The sequence below is a fragment of the Hyla sarda genome, chromosome 7, assembly GCF_029499605.1.
Source record: "Hyla sarda isolate aHylSar1 chromosome 7, aHylSar1.hap1, whole genome shotgun sequence".
In the NCBI taxonomy this organism is placed as follows: domain Eukaryota; kingdom Metazoa; phylum Chordata; class Amphibia; order Anura; family Hylidae; genus Hyla; species Hyla sarda.
In genome coordinates this window covers 196,409,969-196,422,849 of record NC_079195.1, presented here as the reverse complement: position 1 = coordinate 196,422,849, position 12,881 = coordinate 196,409,969, and the positions used below count along the sequence as shown (strand labels likewise).

The window sequence follows — 12,881 nt, the reverse complement described above, 5'->3', positions numbered from 1 at the left end:
AACACTGCTCTACAGGTTTTAAAGGGGTTATCCACCATAAGGTGATTTCTGTACGTACCTGGCAGACAGTAATGGACATGCTTAGGAAGGATCTGCGCTTGTCTTGGTGCAAAATGGCTATGTTGTGAGATTACCATAATACTGTGCTTTTTGTGAACTGGTATTTCCTGTTTGAGTTTTCTTCTTTTTTTTAAACTACAAATCCCATAATTCCATTTCCCTCCCTCCCACACATCAGCCACCCCACCCACTGAAAGATAAATGAGCTGCATCCATTCAAAAGACCTGTGGTTTTCAATCAGGGTGCCTACAGCTGTTGCATTAGTTGCAGATTGATCTCTATCCCACCAAGCGATCGCTCCACCCATTGAAGCAGACAGGCTCCCTGTCATCAGCTTACTAGTGAGTCAGGTCTCGGCCGCATTGCAAGCTGGGAAAAATCTGAGACAACAGTCATTTTGTATGCAGTTAAAAATAAATATTGGGGTGAAAATCACATAAGAATTGTAAGAAAACCATCACACACAGGTACAGACACTATATTATGAACTACACTAACTTTACAGCCCCTGTAGCATAGTCAAATAAAAAAAAATCCTGGAATACCCCTTTAATCAATCTCCCCCAGATATCCCAGGAGCTGAAGGTATAATCCTGCTGTATGGTTAGTATTTAACCAGCTGAATAGGGTGAAAAGGGGCATATTAGGGGGATACCCCAAGGGCACGTAAACAGCTAAAAACATGTGAACAGAGGCACAAATGTGAGTAAACTATTGAGCCCCCAGGTTCATGCGCCTCTCCATTAGAGAACATTGCACAATTGTATGGAGCGTTTCAAGCATCAGTTCCCTACAGACAACTTTAAACAACAGTAATAATTGCCTGGAGTTTGGAGCTAGAACAATAACATTTGGGCTTTAAAACCTGATATGTATTTTTCTGACTTCCTGTTAACACACAATTCTACTTAAAGGGGAACTCTGGTGGAAACAAGTAGAAAACAAAATGTTTTCAAATCAACTGGTGCCTGAAAGTTAAACAGATTTGTAAATTACTTCTATTAAAAAATGTTAATCCTTCCAAAACATTTTAGCTGCTGTAAAAACAGAGAAATTTGTGAATTTATTTTCTGTCTGACCACAGTGCTCTCTGCTGACACCTCTGTCCATGTCAGGAACTGTCCAGATTAGAAGCAAATCCCCATAGCAAACCTTTCCTGCTCTGGACAGTTCCTGACACGGTCAGAGGTGTCAGCAGAGAGCACTGTGGTCAGATAAAAGAAATTCAAATTTCTCTGTAGTATATATTCTGTAGTACAAATAGTACAAAGCAGCCGATAAATACTAGAAGGGTTAAAGGGCTACTCTGGTGGAAATTTTATTTATTTACTTTATTTTTTAAACAACTGGCTCCAGAAAGTTAAACTGATTTGTAAATTACTTCTATTAAAAAATCTTTACCCTTCCAGTACATTTTAGCAGCTGTATGCTAGAGGAAATTTTTTTCTTTTTGAATTTCTTTTTTGTCTTGTCGACAGAGCTCTCTCCTGACACCTGATGCCCGTATCAGGAACTGTCGAGAGCAGGAGAAAATCCCCATAGCAAACCTATCCTGCTCTGGACAGTCCCTGACATGGACAGAGGTGTCAGCAGAGAGCACTGTGGACAAGACAAAAAAAAAATTCAAAAAGAAAAGAATTTCCTCTGTAGCATACAGCTGCTAAAAAGTACTGGAAGGCCAACATTTTTTTTTAATAGAAGTAATTTACAAATCAGTTTAACTTTCTGGCACCAGTTCATTTAAAAAAATAAAATACGTTTTCCACCTTTACATACTAGAATGCCAGAAATGTGTTATCTGGATCAGGACACAAGAGACACATTGAGACTGAGACGTAAACAGGATATTGCTTGGTAATGGAGCAACTACTGACCGAGATGTGAGAGGTTTACTGCCTTATGGATCTAATCTTTAGGACCATGTATCGGGTTCTATGGGAAAGTAGGGGCTGTGATCTATTCTCCCCAAGGAGAGTGAAAAATAAACTAACAAAAAAAACGGCTTCTAGGAGAGTTCTTCGATACCATTACATGAGCAAACAAAAAAATTTATGGCATACAGCAGTACGGTGTGTACACAGCAGGCCACATACATTAGATATCCATCTACTAAATACTGGGGAATGGAAGAAGGGCACTGCCAAGCTCCTCTGGAGAACAAAAAGAGTTAAGAGGTCCCCACACACATACAAGATCAGCTCTTCCCATGGGAACAGTCGGCTATGGCCAACATCGATCTTGTGAACAGAGAAAACTGTCCCCTTTAGGGTATGTTCACACATACAGGATCCTGCGCAGATTTGATGCGCAGGATTAGTAACTGTCTATTGGAAGCTGTGCTCAGTCATTTAGTTTACATTGAAATCCTGTGCATCAAATCTGCGTACGTGTGAACCTACCCTAAGGTTACATTCACACTAGCGGACCCAGAGTGTATATTACGCTTCAGATCTGCCGCATGGTGCGTTTACATGAGCCTGCTCAGAGAGGCAATACACCGCTACAAGCAGACACACTGAAGCGATGTGCGAGTCGCCACACATGTGCGGTGTATTCACACACATGCGGCCGCTCCCCCTGCTCTATGAGCAGCTGCGATGTGCAAGTATACTGCATATGCGCACGGCGACTTGCACATCGCAGTGTGTCTGTTCGTAGCGGTGTATTGTTGCTCCGAGCAGGCACATGTAAAGGCACCATGCAGGGGTCCTTCAGCGGCGGATCTGCAGCGTAAAATACACTGTGGGTCTGCTCGTGTCAACGTACCCTAAAGGGGTATTCCGGCTTTATACATCTTATCCCCTATCCAAAGTAATAAGATGTAGGATCGTAGGGGTCCCGCCACCTCGGTACAGCACCTGGCATTCTGTGCCAGGCGCTGCCTCAGAGACTAGGACTGACGTCACGGCCACTATTGACGTCACGCCACGTCCCCTCCATTCATGTCTATGTGAGGGGGCCTGACAGCGGCGGGACCACTGCGATCATACATCTTATCCCCTATCCTTTGAATAGGGGATAAGAGGTATAAAGCCAGAATACCCCTTTAATGAATGGATAGAGGGCAGTGTGCAGCCAACACTCCATTCATTTACTATGGGGCTTCCCTACATTACAGAACTCACCACTCAGCAATGATTGGAAGACCCATAGACAACAAATGGAGCGATGCAGATAGGGGGATCCGAAATGTGACTGGAAGAATCATATATAAAAGGGCTACAGACAACTTTCATACAAAGTACTATGATATTATCCATACCTTGAACACACAAATAGGGTGCCACTATAGGTGCCATATTCTGGTCCTATAGAGGGAGCGATGATACAGTACAGTGGGTTAAAGGGATATTAACAAAGAGAAGGTGGCTCTTCTGAGGGATACTGTAAGGATACGCTCACTTCTGTACTTTGCTGAAGATTTTCTGCTGCTGATGCTCCTACGCACTGAAGCCAATGGGCAGGAAAAATGTCAGTGTTTTCTTCTTGCAGAGCAAAGAACTAAGAGGGAGATTTATCAAAACCTGTGCAGAGGAAGAGTGGTGCAGTTGCCCATAGCAACCAATCAGATTGCTTCTTTCATTTTCCACAGGGAGGCCTGTGGAAAATGAAAGAAGCGATCTGATTGGTTGCTATGGGCAACTGCACCATTCTTCCTCTGCACAGATTTTGATAAATCTCCCCCTAAATGTGCACATAGCCTGATGGAGCAGGTTAGCTTTTCTGTCACTGCCTGATCTGTAAGGCATTGGACAGAGCACATTTCTGTATGAAGCAGTATCATTTTATACCGTTTTTTTTTCTTTTTGTATTTTTATTATGTACCAAAAATCTACAGCAAAGTAGTACAGTACAATACATGTGACATGTGAATTTTTATATCCCCAGTTACCCAGATTGATCAAACTGTGTGAGAGGAAAAAGTGGAGTGATTTTCTCACAGCATCCAATCACAGCTCAGCTTTCACTTTACCAGAGCTCGTTATCTGAGCTGTGATTGGTTTCTGTGTGAAAATCTCTCCACTTTTTCTCTCACACAGTTTGATAAATCTGGGCCTGTAAGTCTATTATATTGGAGATTGACCACACACTCCAAATGAATGAGATACGGGAGTGCCCGGTTTTCTTGCCCCCCAGCCGGATCCGGTGCACAGAGAGTGAAATCATAGTGTGAACCCACCCTAACACAAATGTAGATTTTGCTGCTGATCCACCATACTTGATATTAAAGGGCACAGGTAAATCTTCCAGTGTACTTCATATTTTAGAGACACATGGAATTTTGTGATCTGCCGGGATCTGTGTGCACAGACCTCAACTGATCGCTAAATAGTGCCAAAAGTGCATTCTCTCTCAGCTCTGTACCGTGTGACCAAGAACCTCATAATGCAAGTCTATGGGACTGTCTCGGTCCAATAAACAGAGCAGGGAGAGGAGCACTCCTCCATGCTCTTCTCTCGAACGCTCCTTGCATGCTCTTCTCTCGAACGCTCCCTGAACACTCCCTGAACACTCCCTGAACACTCCCTGAACACTCCCTGAACACTCCCTGAACACTCCCTGAACACTCCCTGAACACTCCCTGAACACTCCTACCCCAATTGATCAAAACTTTCTGTAGAACATATAAAAAATTTATGAAATATAGGTACACTTTAAAAGACTGAACAAAAAACAGTAGGGGGGGGGATCCAGCTCACAACAAAGAACATCAAGAGTACCCGACTGATCAAAATATCCCAATGTGTCTAGTTAAAACACAGAAGTTGCAAAAAAGGGGAGAGGATTACAAGTCCTCAAGATACCTATCTGCTGAAACCCAAATAAATATGGGTCTGTGGCTTCAATTCTTGGTGTAGAAATAAATGACACTGCAACATTGCACTTCATCAATGGCAGTTCTAACTTGTCCTCAAGGCTCTGTTCACAATGCTTTTATTTTTTCAGTTCCATGTTCCACAGTTATAATAAAAATGTATAAAAACTCCACAGAGACTCCATTGATTGAAATCAGAATGGCTGCACAATTGGGTAAGCCTGGAGCATCGCAATGCTAGAAAAACATACAAGTGTCCAAGAAACCCTTTAAGCTCTTCCAGCATATTGTTTTAGCCTAATTGCCAAGACCCTAAGTGCCAAGTACTGGAAGAACACTCAAACCCCCCCAAACCAGCCTCGTTAACCCGTACATGTGAGATTTGTTCCTTGGAATTTCTGACGGCCTCTCTCAACAATTCTATCCCTTTATTCCTCTTGGTCTGGGACCGGTTCACTGATAGGCAACCACCTTGACTTCATACTTTTTCCTTCCCCTTCCTTTTTCTTTTCCTTCCTTTCTTTTTCCTCTCTCTCGCCTTATGTGGCTGTACCGTGTTTGTCTTTGTGTATCCATTGTTTGTCCTTCCTGCCCCTCCCTTCCCTTGTCCGTGGTTGTTACAGCCTTAGTACCTGTGGATGTTGATGCGTGAGAGCACGCTTGTCCGAGCCTTTACTGGTCTTCTGTGCTCAACTTTGGTACCGGAGGTCTTTCCCAGATTTCCTGTGATCCTATTAGCTTATATTGGCCCTATCTTTTGCTTGTTTTTTGTTTTCTTTTATGGCAATTGTTATTGGGCTTCGGCCCCTGTGCTCTCATTGTAATTTGCTGTTTGTTCTTTGGCTTCGGCCACTGAGATATTATCTATATATGTTTCTTTTATTTGGCTTTGTGCTCCTGAAAAACTAATAAATATTACAGTTGGAAAAAAAAGAAAAACATACAAGGATACACAGTCTAAACTAGTACTGCAGCCTTTTCAAAATGATCAGTTTGGATGGAAATACCCCACTGATCCTGAGTAAGGGTTCCCGTAAGTTAAAACCTGTACGGAACCGTATAGAAAACCGTATGCATTGACTTAACATTGTAAACCGTTTATGTCAAACGCATCATCTGGTTTAGTCCATTTTGCGCCATACATTTTTGTCCGTTTTTTTTACCCCTACCTAAAACCGTAGACCACCAAGATTTTTGGTCCGGGTGAAACAGTATACGTTCTTTTTTAACATGGGAGCCAATGGGAATCGTACAGAACCATATGTGCGTACGGTTCCATCCGGTTTTCACCATACGGTTTTTGACTTTGCACAGTTTTTTTTTCTTGGAATTTTTATCAAACAAGTGAAACTTTATTCATAATGGAGTGAAAAGTTAAAAATTTATTTTTTTCTTAAAAAACGGATGCAACCGGACATCATCTTTCAAACCGTATACGGTTAAAAACCGTATACGGGTTAAAATTTGTACACTTTTTGATACAGGTTAGTCCGGTGTTGAGGAATCCGTTTTACATCAAAAATCTGATACGGGAACTGTTTTGGAAAAACATGGTGTGCATGCACACTAATAGATCTCACCCTTTGCCAACGGTTGGTCGAGAGAGAGAAGTATCAATAAAGACTATTAGGGTGAGGAGAAGCCAAGATCACCTCCACGACTTGGGGTTCAGACAGCATGAAGGTGAGGACAGGTTCCCATTAAAACTCAAACCTTATACTTCTCAGATATGAACATTTGCTGTAATCCTGAAAGCTAAATAACCTGGACTCCGGGAGGAACAAACATTTACACTGACGAAAGGAGGATCGCTTGGCCTTTAGCAATCAGGATTATTAGGTCTGTATGATTTTCATGCTTTGGATGCAAGTAAGGGTCTATCCACATGGCAGAATTTCCGCTTGCGAAATTACGCTTTGAAGCCCATGGACTTCTATGGGATTCCACACTCCCATTCACACTTCTGAATTTCCACTTGCAGAATTCCGCTAGCGGAAATTCAGAAGTGTGAATGGGAGTGTGGAATCCCATTGAAGTCTATTGGTTTTAATTTGAAGCGGAATTCCACAAGCGGAAATTCCGCCCGTGTGAATAGACCCTAAGGCTACGTTCACACGAGCGGACCCACAGCGTATTTTACACTGCAGATCCGCTGCTAACGGGCCACTGCATGGTGGCTTTAACCTCTTAAGGACGTAGGGCGTATGGATACGCCCTGCATTCCGAGTCCTTAACCCCTTAAGGACGCAGGACGTAAATGTACGTCCTGGTGAGGTGGTACTTAACGCACCAGGACGTACATTTACGTCCTAAGCATAACCGCGGGCATCGGAGCGATGCCCGTGTCATGCGCGGCTGATCCCGGCTGCTGATCGCAGCCAGGGACCCGCCGGCAATGGCCGACGCCCGCGATCTCGCGGGCGTCCGCCATTAACCCCTCAGGTGCCGGGATCAATACAGATCCCGGCATCTGCGGCAGTTCGCGATTAAAATGAACGATCGGATCGCCCGCAGCGCTGCTGCGGGGATCCGATCATTCATAACGCCGCACGGAGGTCCCCTCACCTTCCTCCGTGCGGCTCCCGGCGTCTCCTGCTCTGGTCTGTGATCGAGCAGACCAGAGCAGAAGATGACCGATAATACTGATCTGTTCTATGTCCTATACATAGAACAGATCAGTATTAGCAATCATGGTATTGCTATGAATAGTCCCCTATGGGGACTATTCAAGTGTAAAAAAAAATGTAAAAAAATGTAAAAGTAAAAGTAAAAAAAAAGTGAAAAATCCCCTCCCCCAATAAAAAAGTAAAACGTCCGTTTTTTCCTATTTTACCCCCAAAAAGCGTAAAAAACATTTTTTATAGACATATTTGGTATCGCCGCGTGCGTAAATGTCCGAACTATTAAAATAAAATGTTAATGATCCCGTACGGTGAACGGCGTGAACGAAAAAAAAATTTAAAAGTCCCAAATTCCTACTTTTTTAATACATTTTATTTAAAAAAAAATTATAAAAAATGTATTAAAAGTTTTTTATATGCAAATGTGGTATCAAAAAAAAGTACAGATCATGGCGCAAAAAATGAGCCCCCATACCGCCGCTTATACGGAAAAATAAAAAAGTTATAGGTCATCAAAATAAAGGGATTATAAACGTACTAATTTGGTTAAAAAGTTTGTGATTTTTTTTAAGCGCAACAATAATATAAAAGTATATAATAATGGGTATCATTTTAATCGTATTGACCCTCAGAATAAAGAACACCTGTCATTTTTACCATAAATTGTACGGCGTGAACGAAACCTTCCAAAATTAGCAAAATTGCGTTTTTCGTTTTAATTTCCCCACAAAAATAGTGTTTTTTGGTTGCGCCATACATTTTATGATATAATGAGTGATGTCATTACAAAGGACAACTGGTCGCGCAAAAAACAAGCCCTCATACTAGTCTGTGGATGGAAATATAAAAGAGTTATGATTTTTAGAAGGCGAGGAGGAAAAAATGAAAACGTAAAAATTAAATTGTCTGAGTCCTTAAGGCCAAAATGGGCTGAGTCCTTAAGGGGTTAAGGACGCAGGGCGCATCCATACGCCCGTGGGAATTCCGGTCCCCACGGCTAGCCGGTTGGGGACCGGAACCGGATGCCTGCTGAAATCATTCAGCAGGCATCCCGGCATATCGCCCAGGGGGGTCATTATGCCCCCCATGTCGGCGATCGCCGCAGATCGCTGGACAATTCAGTCCAGCGATCTGCGGCGATTCCGGGTCAATCGGGTCTCCAGTGACCTGGTGACCCGGAATTACTGGCTGTTCAGGGCCGTCTCTGACGGCCCCGAACAGCCAGAGCCTGCAGGGGTGAGGTGGAACTGGTGCCACCTCACGATCGCCCTGATTCGTCGGCCGGCCAATCAGGGCGCTTGCTGCGGGTGTCACTCCCGCACCCGCTCCGCCCCTCTTCTGGAGGGCGTGAGCGGGAAGACGACCCCGGGTGCTGGGGACCCCGATCCCCGGCGTCCATGTTGGGATCGGGGCCCCAGGAGCGACGGCGGCGGCGAGGGACAGTCTTGCGATGGAGCAGCAGCAGGAGGTGAGTGACAGCCTCCTGCTGTTGCTTAGCAACAGCTCCCAGCATGCAAAAAGGGCATGCTGGGAGCTGTAGTTATGCAACAGCAGGAGGCAGACCACCACAACTCCCAGCATTCCCTTATGGGCATGCTGGGACTTATGGTTTTGCAACAGCTGGAGGCACATTTTTTCTATGGAAAAGTGTACCTTCAGCTGTTGTATAACTACAACTCCGAGCTTGCACAAACAGCTAAAGTGCATGCTGGGAGTTGTAGTGGTGCATCTGGTGGTTGCATAACTACAACTCCCAGCATGCCCGTTGGCTGTCGGTGACTGCTGAGAGTTGTAGTTTTGCAACAGCTGAAGGCACACTGGTTGTGAAACCCATTTTTTTTTTTACCTAACTTAGTGTTTCACGACCGGTGTGCCTCCAGCTGTTGCAAACTACAACTCCCAGCAGTCACCTTACACCATGCACCGTACATGCTGGGAGTTGTAGTTTTGCAACAGCTGGAGGCACACTGGTTTTGAAACACTGAGTAAGGTCACAAACTCTGTGATACATAACCAGTGTGCCTACAGCTGTTGCAAAACTAAAACTCTCAGCTTGTACAGTCTGTCAGCGCATACTGGGAGTTGTAGTTTTGCAACAGCTGGATGTCCCCCCCAATGTGAATGTACAGGGTACACTCACATGGGCGGAGGCTTACAGTAAGTATCGGGCTGCAAGTTTGAGCTGAAGCAAATTTTCTGCAACAGCTCAAACTGCCAGCGAGAAACTACTGTGAACCCCCGCCCGTGCGACTGTACCCTAAAAACACTACACTACACTAACACAAAAAATAAAATAAAAAGTAAAAAACACTACATATACACATACCCCTACACAGCCCCCCTCCCCTCCCCAATAAAAATGAAGAACGTCTGGTACGCCACGGTTTCCAAAACGGAGCCTCCAGCTGTTGCAAAACAACAACTCCCAGTATTGTCGGACAGCCGTTGACTGTCCAGGCATGCTGGGAGTTTTACAACAGCTGGAGGCACCCTGTTTGGGAATCACTGGCGTAGAATTCCCCTATGTCCACCCATATGCAATCCCTAATTTAGGCCTCAAATGTGCATGGCGCTCTCACTTTGGAGCCCTGTCGTATTTCAAGGCAACAATTAAGGGTCACATATGGGTTATCGCCGTACTCGGGAGAAATTGTGTTACAAATTTTGGGGGGTATTTTCTGCTTTTACCCTTTTTAAAAATGTAAAATTTTTGGGAAAAGAAGCATTTTAAGTAAATTTTTTTTTTTTTTTACATATGCAATAGTCGTGAAACGCCTGTGGGGTATTAAGGTTCACTTTACCCCTTGTTACGTTCCCCGAGGGGTCTAGTTTCCAAAATGGTATGCCATGTGGTTTTTTTTTTGCTGTCCTGGCACCATAGGGGCTTCCTAAATGCGGCATGCCCCCAGAGCAAAATTTCCTTCAAAAAAGCCAAATGTGACTCCTTCTCTTCTGAGACCTGTAGTGCGCCAGCAGAGCACTTTTCACCCCCATATGGGGTGTTTTCTGAATCGGGAGAAATTGGGCTTCAAATTTTGGGGGGTATTTTCTGCTATTACCCTTTTTAAAAATGTAAAACTTTAGGGAAACCATAGGGGCTTCCTAAAGGTGACATGCCCCCCAAAAACCATTTGACGCTCCTTCCCTTCTGAGCCCTCTACTGCGCCCGCCGAACAATTAACATAGACATATGAGGTATGTGCTTACTCGAGAGAAATTGGGTTTCAAATACAAGTAAAAATTTTCTCCTTTTTACCCCTTGCAAAAATTCAAAAATTGGGTCTACAAGAACATGCGAGTGTAAAAAATGAAGATTGTGAATTTTCTCCTTCACTTTGCTGCTATTCCTGTGAAACCCCTAAAGGGTTAAAATGCTTACTGAATGTCATTTTGAATACATTGGGGGGTGCAGTTTTTATAATGGGGTGATTTATGGGGTATTTCTAATATGAAGACCCTTCAAATCCACTTCAAACCTGAACTGGTCCCTGAAAAAAAGCGAGTTTCAAAATTTTGTGAAAAATTGGAAAATTGCTGCGGAACTTTGAAGCCCTCTAGTGTCTTCCAAAAGTAAAAACTCATACATTTTATGATGCAGACATAAAGTAGACATATTGTATATGTGAATTAAAAAAATTTATTTGGAATATCCATTTTCCTTACAAGCAGAGAGGTTCAAAGTTAGAAAAATGCAAAATTTTCTAATTTTTCAGCAAATTTGGGGATTTTTCACCAAGAAAGGATGCAAGTTACCAAACATTTTTACCACTAAGTTAAAGTAGAATATGTCACGAAAAAACAGTCTCGGAATCAGAATGATAACTAAAAGCATTCCAGAGTTATTAATGTTTAAAGTGACAGTGGTCAGATTTGCAAAAAATGGCCGAGTCCTTAAGGTGAAAAACGGCTCAGTCCTTAAGGGGTTAAATGTGCCTGCTCGGAGTGGCAATATGCCGCAATGAGCAGACACACTGCAATGTGCGAGTTGCCATGCATGCGCGGTGTACTCGCACACATCACGGCCGCTCCCCCTGCTCCATACTGCTATGTGCAAGTATACTGCGCATGCACGCTGTGACTCGCACATGCAGTGTGTCTGCTCGTAGCGGCATATTGCCGCTCCAAGCAGGCGCATTTAAAGCCACCATGTGGGGATAGGCAGCATAAAATACGCTGTGGGTCTAGGGCTGGGCGGTATACCGAATACCGAAATTTTTGGGCTGCACGATATGAATTTTTCCCATACCGCAATACCGGTTGAATGAATTATCAGCCCAGCGCAGCGCTGTCTCCACATCGGGGAACTAATCATATGTTACCCGCCAGCGCTGTTCTGCTCTCCCCCCCCCCCCCCCAATTAATTATCAGCCCAGCGGGGTAGTACTCACATGTCACCCGCAAGCACTGCCCTCCTTCTCTTTGTTGCTGGCCGCCTGCGCTGGAACTCTATACGCCAGTGGTCTCCAACCTGCGGACCTCCAGTTGTTGCAAAACTACAACTCCCAGCATGCCCGGACAGCCAACGACTGTCCGGGCATGCTGGGAGTTGTAGTTTTGCAACAGCTGGAGGTCCGCAGGTTGGAGACCACTGCTGTACGCCGTATGCCTATGCCCGGGCTGCAAAAGATTAAGAACATAAACTTTAACTTACCTACGTCGGCCTTACGCTGGGGACGGGAATGTCGGGCAGCCGCCTGCCTGTCACCGGCCGAAGCGATGTCCCGCCCCGGCCAGTGATAGGTTGAGCCCACTGTCATGTAAGAAGCTCTGGCCGGCTTCTTACATGACAGTGGGCTCAACCTATCACTGGCTGGGGCAGGACATCGCTGCGGCCAGTGATAGGCTGACGGCTGTCCGACGTTCCAATCGCAAGGAACAGCGCGAGGTCGACGCGAGCTGTGTCAAAACTACAACTCCCAGCATGCCCAGACAGCCTTTGGCTGTCCGGGCATGCTGGGAGTTGTAGTTTTGAAACATCTGGAGGTCCGCAGGTTGGAGACCACTGGCGTACAGTATAGAGTTCCAGCGCTGGTGGCCCCCAAAGAGAAGGAGGGCAGTGCTTGCGGGTGACATATGTGAGTAGTACCCCGCTGGGCTGATAATTTGGGGGGAGCAGAACAGCGCTGGTGGCTCACGTGATTTGGTGGGGGGGGAGCAGAACAGCGCTGGCAGGTAACATGATTTGGTGGGGGGGGGCAGAACAGCGCTGGCAGGTCACATGATTTGGCGGGAGGAGCAGAACAGCGCTGGCGGGTAACATGATTTGGCGGGGTTGGGGGTGAAAGTAATAACGTTCTATACCGTGGAACTGCCATAAGTTACAAAAATACCGTGATACACATATTTGGTCATACCGCCCAGCTCTATGTGGGTCCACTCGTGT

At 44.9% G+C, this 12,881-nt stretch overlaps 1 protein-coding gene across 2 annotated transcripts in view; it reads right to left on the bottom strand.

Moving 5' to 3' along the window:
* COP1 (COP1 E3 ubiquitin ligase) overlaps positions 1 to 12,881 on the bottom strand; it is a 206,370-nt gene that overhangs the window by 183,836 nt on the left and 9,653 nt on the right. Inside the window, exon 1 of one of the 2 annotated variants that reach the window (XM_056532025.1) lies at positions 5,510 to 5,710. The exons of the other annotated variant lie outside the window; for it this stretch is intronic. The gene's annotated coding sequence lies outside the window, so the exon portion shown is untranslated. Of the gene's footprint in view, positions 1 to 5,509; positions 5,711 to 12,881 lie in introns of those variants that run through there. 2 annotated transcript variants of the gene reach the window in all.